Source organism: Leguminivora glycinivorella, chromosome 3, assembly GCF_023078275.1.
Source record: "Leguminivora glycinivorella isolate SPB_JAAS2020 chromosome 3, LegGlyc_1.1, whole genome shotgun sequence".
Taxonomy (NCBI): domain Eukaryota; kingdom Metazoa; phylum Arthropoda; class Insecta; order Lepidoptera; family Tortricidae; genus Leguminivora; species Leguminivora glycinivorella.
Window position 1 is genome coordinate 10,252,114 of NC_062973.1, and position 13,537 is coordinate 10,265,650.

General features: G+C 36.5%; 1 protein-coding gene across 1 annotated transcript in view; it reads right to left on the reverse strand.

Moving 5' to 3' along the window:
- Window positions 1-9,609, reverse strand: part of LOC125224751 (glycine receptor subunit alpha-4) — a 107,116-nt gene extending 97,507 nt beyond the window's left edge. The window contains exon 1 of the mRNA XM_048128202.1: window positions 9,381-9,609. The gene's annotated coding sequence lies outside the window, so the exon portion shown is untranslated. The remainder of the gene's footprint in view (window positions 1-9,380) is intronic.
- Window positions 9,610-13,537: the final 3,928 nt, after the last annotated feature.

Genomic DNA, 13,537 nt, shown 5'->3' on the forward strand with positions numbered 1-13,537 from the left:
AGCCACTTTCAATACTAGGTTTGCATCTATTTTTGCTAAAATGTAAATAAACATGCAATGACTGACATTCGATAAAGCGCCGAGTATCTGTTTCGGTGTTTTGTATTCAGTACAGACTTGTCGTGAAGATTTGTAACAGCAATAAAGCGACTTCATGGGTTTCAAATAGGTATATGGTACATCCATATTGCTGTCGCGTTTCAAAAGCCTATGTGACTGGAAGACTTGGGTATAGGTACAGATAATAGTACCGTACCTAGTGCAAAATGGGCTTCCTTCGCATTTTCACGGAAATGTACGAATGAATGATGCGATTTAGACAGTCTAAGTAGAAGAAGTACTTGACAAATTCCGAGCAAATACGATAAAAATATACCTACCTATAATTATATTAGTTACTACATATGGAAGTAATTATTATATGTACTTATTGTCACTTTTAAAGGAAAAAAATCACTAAGTAATATCTTTTGTACCTACATAAAACTAAATAATTTATTAATCCCGAATAAAATCCTAAAGGTTAATTCTGAAGGTATAAATTATTTTATTTTATTTTATTTCTTAAGAAACAAACAGTCTCATATTATGACAATTGTTACATGTAAATTACTAATATTGTACTTACAGTTTCCTTAATTTAACTATCTTAACCTATCAGTTAAAAGTGTATAACATTCAATATATTGTTTACTGGTGTTTGAGTGGTATCGGTATAGCTAAGTAATACAAGTGAAAATATCTATATATTACTACATAAATACATAAAGATAATCGTTTGAAGCTACCAAGTAAAAAATGTCTAACTCTTGAATTTTTCATCATAAAGCCTGCATGCTCTCCTAATGAAACCGTTTTTAGAATAAGAAGTACGACTACGAGATATATGAAAGAGGGGTTAAATTAGTAATATTCACGTACCTATCATTATTTAAGTTTTCAATTTTAGCGAATAAGAGGAAGAGCCATGTATAAAATCTACCTATCTATGTTCATGCTACCTATGACTACCTCGTACCGCAGTTGTGTTGTGCCGTCCGAATGATTGGACTGGAAATGATGGAGTATTAAACATTTAATGGTTTGATAATACGTTTGTGTGCCGCTCAAAGAATGCCTGACACACTTGTTTGTTCCGGGAAAACAGCGGTCGATATGTTCCAAGACTTGTATTATGAAACCATGGATTAGCCGTATCATTTATTTTAAAATAGGTTCACATGTGCATAATATACCTACTAGAATTGATGCATCCAATAGTGTCTTTGACTGCATATAAATAAATTATTTCACAACAAGCGTCAAATAAAACACCAGAAGATCAATAGAAAAATATAGACAGAAGTTATATTTAGATACAATATATTTTATAAATCGTACAGAAATATAAAGACTAAGAAGATAAGAAGAGCACGAGTAGGTAACTTGACATTTGTGATTTTAATAATAAGTACCTAATCCTTTTGACGTGTGAAAAAAGAGCTGGGGGGCTACCATGAAGTGCTAAAGCCGTTCAGTTTAGGTTGAGAGAGAGGGACGGAGCTATGGAACTGCTATAGCTTCGTCCCTTTCTCTCAACCTAAACTGAACGGCTTTAAGTAGCACTTCATGGTAACCCCCCTGATTTGATAAGTAAGTAGTAAAGTAGGTACCCTAGTCATCTCTTTCGTCGAAGCGAATGACAAAGTAAAAATGGTTACATCATTGTGTTACATGAAAAATGTGCAGTACTCTCTAAAAATATATTTTCACCTAGATTTAAAATGCTAGCTAATAAGAAGTAAAAAGCTCCATTTTAATGACCACTGCACAAGGGAAGTACGTCGTTACACGACTGAGGATGATAGCATCTCAGAACGCTGAGGTTCTGTTAAAAGCTTTTTCTTGCGAGAATCCGTTATCTTAGTTACGAGAAGAAAATATTTAACTATTATCCATACTAATATTATAAAGTGTGTGTGTGTGTGTATGTTTGTTTGTCCGTATTTCAGTGCAAAACAAAGCGACGACGACGTATTTTTAAGTAAAGATATTTTAAAGTAAAGGGGTGGAGAGTGACATACCTAGGCTACTTTTTGTCTCCTTTTAACCCCCCACTTCTCCAAAATGGGGGTGGAAGTTTGTATGGAACGCTTCGCAATTTCCGAATTTCGTTTCGCGTCGCAGAAATGCCATTTGGCTAAGGCACCAGGCAATCTCTATCAGTCAACCATGGGCTAAACCGAGAGACGATTACGCTATCGAGTAGGTACCTAATGTATTCTAAAACGTCAAAAACTCATGGCAGAAGCTTTGGTCTACTGAATATCGAAAGAAATGAAATATTACAAAATTAATGTACCTACGATGTAAACATTTATAAAAAAATCAAGGATGGTTTACATTTTTGTTATTCAGCCACGTTTGAACAAACAGCTGTCAAGCTCTCAGGCAAACACACTTGGCAGCTGATGAGGACACGCAACGCAACATTAAAATAAGCAACATACATTAGGTAGTTATTTTATGTTACCTACTTTACGACCTGTGGCTATGAAACTAAGCACCAAATTGATTATCTACATATGAGCTTTATCGTTGCTGATTATATAGCAATGCCTAGACCGTAAATTTTCCTAGAAGCAGGGGCGGCTCACTCCGCGTTTCTTCCATACATTTCGAGGGCCGCGAATTCGCGGCCCATAAAGTTTGACAACCTTCACGCTGCGCAATAGAACTCAATGTCGCAAGCAGTCCGCTGACAGGTTGCTGAGAGTGAGCCTTCTGTACTTGTACTTTTATATATTCTGTGCTAGAAGTGAAAATATTTCGTTGCTAGTCGAGAAATATATCTAGACAACCGAACAAGCTTACGACCGGAAGGTGCCGACTTTGAAATATTAGTTTGTTTCATTTTTATTTACGATGTATTATAGGACTGGATGTATGTTGTGTAGGTACACTACCTACCTACCTCTATCATATTGCAACATATATATTATATACGAGTAGGTCATTCATACACAGACTAAGCCCAGGTTAAGTTAAAGTATTACCTTACATCAAAGAAAAACCTACTGATTGTGTTACGTTGCGCACATATATTACATATGCATAAAGTGACAATGCCATATGTACTTATGGCATTGTCATTTTGATCTTCCTCAATCATAAATGTCAGCATAATCCAAACATATGTCACGAATCAGTTTGTCTGCCTCAATTTCTTCTACTTGAATCGGTGGAAAGTTGCATTATACAAAATGTAATAATACTAATAATTATAAATACCTAACCGGCAACTACCGAAGGGTAGCACGAAGTCATTTAACTATAGCCAGAAACAATGTTCTTAGTCCCGGAGATGAGTGACAACCAGTCACGACCCCATTAAAACTTCTGCCTTACCACAAGCGTACTAAAAGTACGCTTGTCACAGGTTCAAACTAATAATAAGTATGAACCTACATTTAAGGACCTACCAAGGAACTTGAATTGTATTAGAGTCGTTTTTATATTTTTTTATTTAAGTAGTCACGTTAGAAACTAATATCACGAATGGAAAAAACTAAGGTTTTCTTTATTAATAATCTACGTAGGTACTAAATCCTATGATTTTGTCCCATGTGAACTTACATAACCATACGTTCCTAGAGGAGGCTTTTAACAAATCTTACTATTCAAATCGGGCTGAAAATATAGTTGTTTTGAAGAATGAGACTATTACAGGCCGCACTTTATTATAAGGGCTATAAGTATATGTAAGTACCTATACTTATCTATTTCCTCAAAGTGCTAATCAGAGTGTTGTCCGAAGCCTAATAGCCATTATATGCCATTCCGATTTTACGAGCACGAAGGTAGTCCAAATAAAAATCACGATGTGCGCCGTTCGATACTGGACAGGTTAGAATTTACAATCCACGACTTATTTAAGTGTACAATTTTAAATAAGTACTTTGAATAGCCTGTCCCATTTTCTGGAACGTCGTAGAGATCGTAGTAAATGTATGGCGAACTTATCTAAGCTAAAACAAGTGCCGTCGAATTTCACTCATTTAGTCTTTACAAAGAGCTTCCGAATGGTATGTCTATTTTCTTCTCATATACATGACTCAGATACATGAAATCCATATCAATCCATGAAAACCATCTAGAATAATTCTTCTACGTTGATTTGTTCAGCAGGGACCTACCGGTACCGATATTAAAGTAAAATGGTCACATTACGTAATTTGAAAAACGCAAAAGAAGCGAAAGTCGTAAATACGATTGAAACTACGTAGGTAGCGCTACACTCGTAGCGTTTTTTGCTCTGTACGTAGCATTTATTTCGTAGCGGCGGGATCATGAAAGGGGTTAAAGCATATATCAAATTTCTTTTCATATTATCGAAAAATATACCTTTAAGCCTCCGCCAAATATAGGGCGTTTTGATAGCGCAGCGTTAGCGGAGTTTATTCAAAGCGTTTGCGCGCATTCTGCTCGCAATCCGCGCGCATTCTGCTCCGTCCGGCGCACCGCCATCATTGCGCTCCGCTAACACTACGCTCTCAAAACGCGCATGTGTGGCCGGGCTTTTAGGCTTACACCAATTACATAACAATTATAGTGATTCCATAAGTCCTATCAAACATCCAAAATGCTTTTGTTTTATATAAATCGATACAGATATAGATAGTAAACGCCATAATTGCCATCAATTACGGTATTACATTACATGAAATAACATCAAAAGCATTGACCGAGCGATAGGATCGTGCGACTTTCAATCCGGAAGTCGTGGTTCAAACCCCAGCTCATATAAATTTATGAGTTTATCGGAATGTTTAAAAAAAAACATTTCACATTGCCAGTCGCGTTTTCGTCGAAGGAAAACATTGCGAGGAAACCCAATAGGGCCTAGTTTTCGCTCTGTATTGAAAGGTCAAACATGCGCGGATCCAGAGGGGGTCATGGGGGTCATGACCCCCCCCCCCTGGAGCCTAGGTTGGCCATACAAATAGACCACCTGACCCTCCCCCTCCTCCCTGGGGCCTGGGCCTTTACCACGTTACCCCCCCCCCCGCTGGGCACGAAGCTGGATCCGCGCTTGAGGTCAAACGACAGTCGCTTTCGTAAAAAGTAGTGTCTACACTGTCTACCCCCAAATCGGTAAGTTGCAGACCCCTACTCTCTCATGAGCCGTGGAAGTCATAAGTCAGTCATATTGGATAATGTAAGAAAGATTACATGAAAATTTTAAGCGGAAATGAGGTACCTAATTAGAGTAGGAAATGATTAGCAGTAGCTTGGCAGTTCTGAAAGCATCGGAAAGCTTGAACTAATCCGTTTGGAACGAGCTTCCGGCGGAGCGGAATTTACAAACGGCTTTAAGAGAACATCTGTTTGAATTTTTGTTGTAAAATTAAAACATGAGTTAAGGTACAGCGGGACAAATTTCGACTGGGGGACAAATGAAACTGGTCCATTTTTTGTTTTACAATGTTTGCATTATTAATTAGAGTGTCCACGCGTGTTCAGTGGATACATGTGGAGCTCAACTTGGTTAAGTAGTAATGGAAAAAATGGATCAGTTACAAATGCCTTCCAGTCGAGATTTTCCCCGCTGTACTACTTTATACACTTTCGTTGGAATTTGATTTAATATTATAAATAAAACAATAATAATGACCCATTTCCGTGTGATGACAGGTTAAGAATTTCATCACCCCCTTTTCTCCCGTGGGTATCGTAGACGTCGACCGTGGGATATAGGTTCAATTGTTTTGTGTACCTACCTGTGACTACAATATTAGGATTTCGTTTTCTTTCAAGCCCTTGGTTGCTGACACTGAAAGTTGAACGATGTCCCTCTTCTAGGATAGTTTGCCATTTCATCATAGGAAGTGACCTAACTAATAGTACTAACACCTATCCTACCTATATTTAGGTATATTGGTGATCTGATAATTAGCTCCTGATCATGTGGCGTTCTCAATCAAAAGATACCACATTGTCTCTTATGCATAAGGGCACTCAGTAATTAGTATAGATATAAAGATACGCCATTTTTACGTCAATTACGTTTTTATTTACCTGCGTTTGATGATTGTTATTCACGTCTTTGTGGTAAGCTACAATATGGTACATTTTCCTAGAAAAAGTCACACATATGCCTACAAGATGATAAGCAGCGTAGTCACGTAACACTAGCCTCGTAACTTTTCGTTATGATTCTGATTCAATTAAGGTAATTGCATGTCTTACGTAGTTGACAAATGATTACTGTCATTACGTCCAGTAATGTAAATTGGTACCCATTTTAAATGGTCAATAGATTACTGTCAGAATATAAATATAGGTACCACTACATCGATAACATTACATTACACTAAACTCTACGTTATCCCATTTGTTTCATCTTTGAGAAAATGAGGAACGCCGACGGAAATGCATTCTAGCTCTATCGTGCCAATACGCAAGAGCGATAGAGATAGATATATATTATCGAGCGTTTGTGCATTTGGCTACGTACCGTGGGCTCTAAGTCCATTTTGGAAGTTGTAACTTTTGAATCACGGCAAACATGGCACTTTCTCCTTTTGCTACGAGGACACAATCAAATGACCTATACAAGTAGGTATTTTATTTATTAGAAATTCTACAAAAAATAATCTACCGGCAGTACCTGCTCAAATTAATGCCTGTCTTGATTTTCTATATTTCATGCAAGAGTAGAATTGACATTCTACTCTTAGAATAAATTTAAAAGTGGAAAATGCTCTACGGGTCCCATTGACCTAAGTGGTGGAAAATTTCGCTGGCTTGGTTGAAGTCTTGGTGGCTCAGTTGGCAGAGCGCTGGAGTATCTATCCAGACGCCGTGAGTTCAAGTCTCACCCAAGGCAGACATTTTCAGTTTTAAATTTATTCTAAGCCTAATGGCATCGATTGCAGACGTTTCTGCTAATCAGAAGTTAAAATTCTACTCTTAGTTGATAATGCCATTAGGCATTAAGTTCACCATTTGTGCATTTTTGTTTTATTTGTGCAATAAAGTTTAAATAAATAAATAAATAATGATTTCAAATTCTTAGTACCTAAAAGATTCGAGCGAAAGAATTTCTGCATTTCGCCGCAGGCCATTTTTGTGGTCTAACAAGCAGTTAGAGTGTACAATTAGAAGTTTTGTGGAAATCCTTCGCGCCGTGGTAAGAGCTAGTTTTTGCTGTGGGGAGATAATTAATTGACGAGGGTTGGCTGGCTTAGGCGTAACCTTTGCAATTAGGTGAGGAAAGGCTTACATTCACCACATAATGGTGCCTAAGCCTTTATGCTTGGGAAATCGCGAGAGGAAAATTATATGCAATGTTTTAATTTTTTTTTCGAAGAAGTATTTAGGTAGGTACGCTTTAACTGGCAATGTCAAATTGCTTTGTTAAACGGAATGTGTTTAGTTTCTTGGGAAAAAATCATCGCACTGAGATGAAAAATAAATATTATGCGATGGTTGCGTCGTCATGTTTAAAAAAACCGGTCAAGTGCGAGTCGGACTCGCTCACCGAGGGTTCCGTACAAACTTTCAATAGTTGAATCATCAAAATGTTATTCATAGAACTCTACAGATTTTACTAAATCCCTCAAGACTCAATTTCCCACATAACAAGTAATATTTTAATATACAATTTTATTGGTAGACAACGTCCAAATAAAATCAAGACTATTCGACTTCAATAGTTTACGACTTACCGCGTGTCGCAACGACGCTCCTGAACCGACCTCATTATATCAGGAAAAACGCGATGTAGAAAATGAGCGTTCAACGTACAGCGACATCTATCGGCAAATTGAGTAAACTAATGCGCGCGAGCTAGTATGGAAGATGATTGTTATGGAATAATTGTTTATTGCGTGAAAAGATTTTAACCATTTTGCCTTTATTTGAAAGCAGGTAATTTCATTGTTATTTTGTTAAAAAATACAGGTACAATAAACACCCGCAAGGGTGTTGAAATTGAAAATGTAAATCTGAAAGGTTTTTTATAAATAAATAAAAAAGTTTTCAAGATACGTGTACGATTTTATTTTTCCTGTAATATTCATTATAATACCCATGTTTGGTGAAAATTTCATACATTTATGTTGGTAAACTTCGGAGATAAGGGGGGGAACGGTATTTTTTTTTACATTTTCCTTCAAAAAACATTTTTTTCCACAACCAAAAAATTATAAAAAATAGTTTTGATATGTACAATTTGAGCTCTTTCTAACGATACCCCACTTGACCTCGTTACTTGAAATTTTCAGTTTGCCCCCCTTTCATTTTGGCCATTTTCTATCATTTATATTAATTAATTAAAAAAAAAATACTTTCAACTTGTAGAGGTTTACAATGTTTATAACTATTCCAAATTTCATATCGATAGCATAAGTAGTTCTCGAGATATTTAACAATGTGACAGACGGACAGACAGACGGACAGAGTCGCACCATAAGGGTTCCTGTTGTACCTTTTTGGTACGGAACCCTAAAAATACGTGTCTAAATAAGTAGAAGTTCTTAGTATCGATCTTTTTGAATATATTGGAACCTAATACTACAGTAACACGCATGAAACATATAAGTAATTTAAATTCAGTATATTTTCAACTATTAACCGGTAAGTAAATGGATGGTTGGTATACTTACTCCATTACTACAAAGTAGTTCTTAACCTATCCATGATTGGGGTAGTACTTATTGAAAAATATATTCTTTCAATAACTTTTGTTAAAATGTTTTGTTCAAGCATGTATAAATGGCTGTAGGTCGTACGCACGCTAGACGCTGATTCATGCTTATTAATTAGAGTACTATTCTAGTAGGCATTTCAGACAAGTTAGCGTACAACGTAAAAATGTTATAGTGTTAGCTCATTTATTTGACCTAGTTTCCTGTGGATACTATGTACGTCATCAGTTTGGCTGGATCCCAAATTTGGAAAACCACTTTCAGTTAAGTTATGTAAGCTGTAAGTCTGTTACACAAACATTTTTAACGGTCCGGTTAAATTTTTGTGTCTCGGTGAATTTTATTTTATGTATATGGGCACTAAGTTATTTCGTCCGAAGCGAGCGAGGGTAGGTCAATAGTACTACGTAAAGCTATGGCTAGGTACATTAATTAAGTAGGTAGCTAAGTATAACCTTAGGAAAAAACATTGGCGCTTTTAAGCGATCGTCTCTTAAGAGATTGGTTTGATACCTTTATATGTAGGTACCTACCTGAGTAACTTATTCTGAAATAAGTTATGACACTTAAAAACTTTTTACCGTTGAAAGATACTTTGATGATACCTCTTATTTATTTTGTTAACTATTAATAAAAGTTATTACTATAGAGTTTCATTTTATTGGTAAACAATGAGCTAATAAAACTTACCTTTCGCCGCTCCCACCGCAGTCGGTATCGATTCCCCACCAGCGCTGCCACCGGCGGCTCCTACCACTCGCCAAATTAAACAAAACAAGCGAACTAAAACAAAATAAAACCAATTCAACACAACACGTAACGTTTACACTGTTAAAATTGCCGCACAATGCTTTTTCACTTTCCGCTTACAGTCAACTTTAACAACTTGAAAAACATAAAAAAGCAAAAGCCGCAAGCGAAATCCTGGGTGTTCTGAAAATATGGGTGTCTGGGTGAGTTTCTTGAAATTTCGCGTCGGTTCCGAAAAGCGCGCCACGGGAAAGTTAAGTCGTTTTGCGCCCGTACAATCCGCGAGCGCGCACGGGACGAAAGTTTTCGGCGTAGCGTTTGAAGGCGAGTGTGCTTTGTTACGCAATTCACTGCGGTGCGAGCCGCCAGGGGGCAGCGCACCGCTAGTGGCGCAGTGGCGGGCATGCGCCCTGCGGCGCGCCGCCCGCCCGCCGCCATCGCTACCGTCATAAAACTTTTCACTCCTCACAAGTCAACATCCCTCAACGGGGACACTATTAGCGACAACTCTGGCTAAACATCCCAGCGCTATTCATACGACCTAGACGTACCGTCAGCACAACTCCGCGCCGCTTCAATTACTCTATAGAATAGTTAACTAGACGGAAAGTCGATAACAAAGCGTCGCAACTCGCAGGTCAAGCTGTTAGACATCGCGTGTAACCGTGCTCCTAGTACAAAGCGAGCTAATCTTTCATAATTATGCAAATCAATTATGTACACTTACTAAATAAGTGCCTGATTTTGCATCACCTTGAAAGAGGTATATTTTTTCTTTATAATTTGTGGGTATAAAATTACGGCTGTTAAAATCCTTTACTCCCTATATTACATCCCATGGGTTACGTATAAGGCAAGCTATTAAAAATGAAACATAATTATTGTACAATTTCCGTAAATGTATCCTACTTCATAAATTCATATTGCCTGCCTAGATAGTTGATACTTTGTAGATCTCATTTTGGAGCTCCCATTACCTACGTAAGTATTATTAGTAGGTACTTTCCTGTTGCTCATAGATTCAAAATTTTATTAAGATTTAAGTACTTAGATAATAAGTTTAAATTCTATTAACAATTTATAACAAATGAAATCATAGTTAAGGTAGTTAAGTAACTATTATTTTTTACGATTGTGGCGCCAGCTTGTGAGAATTTAGGTAAAACGGTGGTCAAACTTACTAACAGATAGTACGTCATATTACTCGACAGATGGCGGTATGGTTAGCGGCGGCAATGAGATATATAACTCCGTATAGACAGATAAGGTCTAAGAAAAAAACGTACCTCAGTGAGAGAGAGAAAAAGGTACGGTGGCCTAGATGGCATTACACCTTTGGGGTACGCTCAGCTAGATGGCGCTAATATTAATATTTGACATTTTAATACATATCAAGCTAAGAATATGGGCAAAATTGTCAAAACTGAGGTTAAAAGTTTTAAGCCTGTGTCAAGAGATGGCAGTCTATGCACTGTGATTACACATTTTACTTCGACAGTACCTCTCCTCTCCATAATACTCTTCCTCTTTGGCGGCGGCAAATGTAATTGCCAATTGGCGCTGTGATGCAAGTAACGCAATCTGGTAAAATTGCATAAGTAGTTTTCCGAGGAAATATTTACCTACAAAATAATTTACTTTTCGACGCAAACCATTGGCATCTTGGCCAGGCGCCTTTCAGGATATTTAAAAGTTATGGACTAAAAGCCCAGAGCCGCCAGAACCTCATCCATTCATTTTCTCAAGGATGAAACGTTGGGATAATGTAGTAGAGTTCTTATCGACGTCTAATGTCTGCACATTACCTAGTTCTTCCTTCTATTTTTTGCTTTAAGGTTTTTAATTAAAAAAAAAAACATTTTTTAAAAATATTTGTGTTAGAAAATACATACTTCCATTTCCTTACCATTTGTGGTCGTTTCTCCTCTTTCAGCACTTGGATCGTAAAGCTATCGCTGAGACTAACAGACGGCACGGAGTAGCACCATAAAAGTAATTTATTTGCTTATTAACTTTTTGGTTCGGAATCTTAAAAAACTATTATAGTTAACTGGACGTAGTCTAAGGAAAAGTTTTTGTTCCACAAATAATCTGTCACTATGAATTCAACTTGTTAAAAAACAAACAATTTTTAGAGGATGGATCATTTTCGCTTAACTATTGTCCAGGTGGGTGAAGTTTGTTAGGCGTTTTTGCAAGCTTTTATTTAACTTGCAATGTTAGTATATTCGGGTGAAATCATGCGACTTTTAAAGCAGATATTTTTAACCGATTGAGCTGAAATTTTGCACACATAATTGTGTAAATCACGTGACGATGGAATATTATGGTATCATGAAGCTGATCTGCTGATGGACCAGAAACGTGGCCATAGATTAAATTTCATATCTGATTATGATGTTGACCTCAATTCCAATAAGGCCTAGTTACCCTTCGGGTTGGAAGGTCAGATGGCAGTCGCTTTCGTAAAACTAGTGCCTACGCCAAATCTTGGGATTAGTTGCCAAAGCGGACCCCAGGCTTTCATGAGCCGTGGCGAATGCCGATGCCGGGATAACGCAAGGAGGATGATGATTGTGATAGCACCTCAATAAAAATCATTCTACTAACTAATAACTAAACTGTGCATTTTTACTTACGTTTACTAAGTTAAATTACCAACTAAATATTCTAAACTAATCAATCAACTAAATAACACTACAGACTCTACAGATTCTAGATAATTATTCACAATTACAAATGCTTTCTTTTATATTTCATAAAATGGTAGCACATGGTACGAACGGTAGTACGAAGTTCCCGCAACAGACATAAACTAACATGGCCCCATCCCTAGTCGTTTACGTGAAAGGGATAGCATATCGCATTGTTAAAAAGGCAAAAAGGGACGGACGCGCCTCGGCGCCGCTCGGTACAACCATATTGACCAGTATAAATGAACTCCGCGGATAATAAACAATATTCAACAAAATAATTAATTTGACTTAACTGTGGAATGTTATTCCATCTTTTTATTAGGGTTCCGTACCAAAAAGGTACAACAGGAACCCTTATGGTGCGACTCTGTCCGTCTGTCACATTCCTAAATATCTCGAGAACTACTAATGCTATCAACTTGAAATTTGGAATAGTTGTGAACATTGTGAACCTCTACAAATAGAAGGTATATTTTTTTTAAATTTATTAATTTTAATTGTAGAAAATGGCCAAAATGAAAGGGGGGCAAACTGTAAATTTCAAGTTACTAGGTCAAGTGGGGTATCGTTAGAAAGAGCTTAAATTGAACGTAAATAAACTATTTTTTATAATTTTTTTGTTGTGGAAAAAAAAAGAATTTTGAAGGAAAATGCAAAAAAAAATACCGTTCCCCCCCCTCTATCTCCGAAGTTTACCAACGAAAAATTATGAAAATTTTAGGAAACATTGGTTTTATGCTAAATATTACAGGAAAAAATATAATCGTGTTTGTATCTTGAAAACTTTTTTTTTAATTCACAAAAAACTTTTCACATTTTTACTTTTAATTTACCCACCTTTGCGGATATATATAGTACTTCAAATTAATACGAGATGTTACGTAAATCATCTTCTTTCCAATAAAGTAAAAATTGTTTAAATCGGTTAAGGCTGCTTTCAAAAAAAACGTCAAAAGAATGTAAAATTGATAGTTTTAGTCGGTGAAATACTACACTTTCCGTTATCCAATAGATTTATTTAATTCAAGTTCCAGTTAGAACATCTTATTATCTTGATTTTTATAAGACTGGATTTTTGAAAACTAACTCACTAAATTAATTATGAATTTTTCTCTAATGCACGTTTAGAAAAACGCACGTATAGAGCTGAATCAGTCGATCTTATTTGTAAAATTTGGACAATTTTGAATATTAAAACGGGTAAATTTATAATTCGTATATCCTATACCACAATCATTTGAGACTAGATTTTTATTTTAAGTTTTTGAAAAAGAGTAAACTAGCCTAAGGCGAATTCAATTTTTTTCAGAAATTACCTAAAATTAAGTGACAATTTCTTTTGAAAATCTACATCACATCGGAGTAAGTTTTGTACTAAATTAATCTGCAACGTTTACTTAA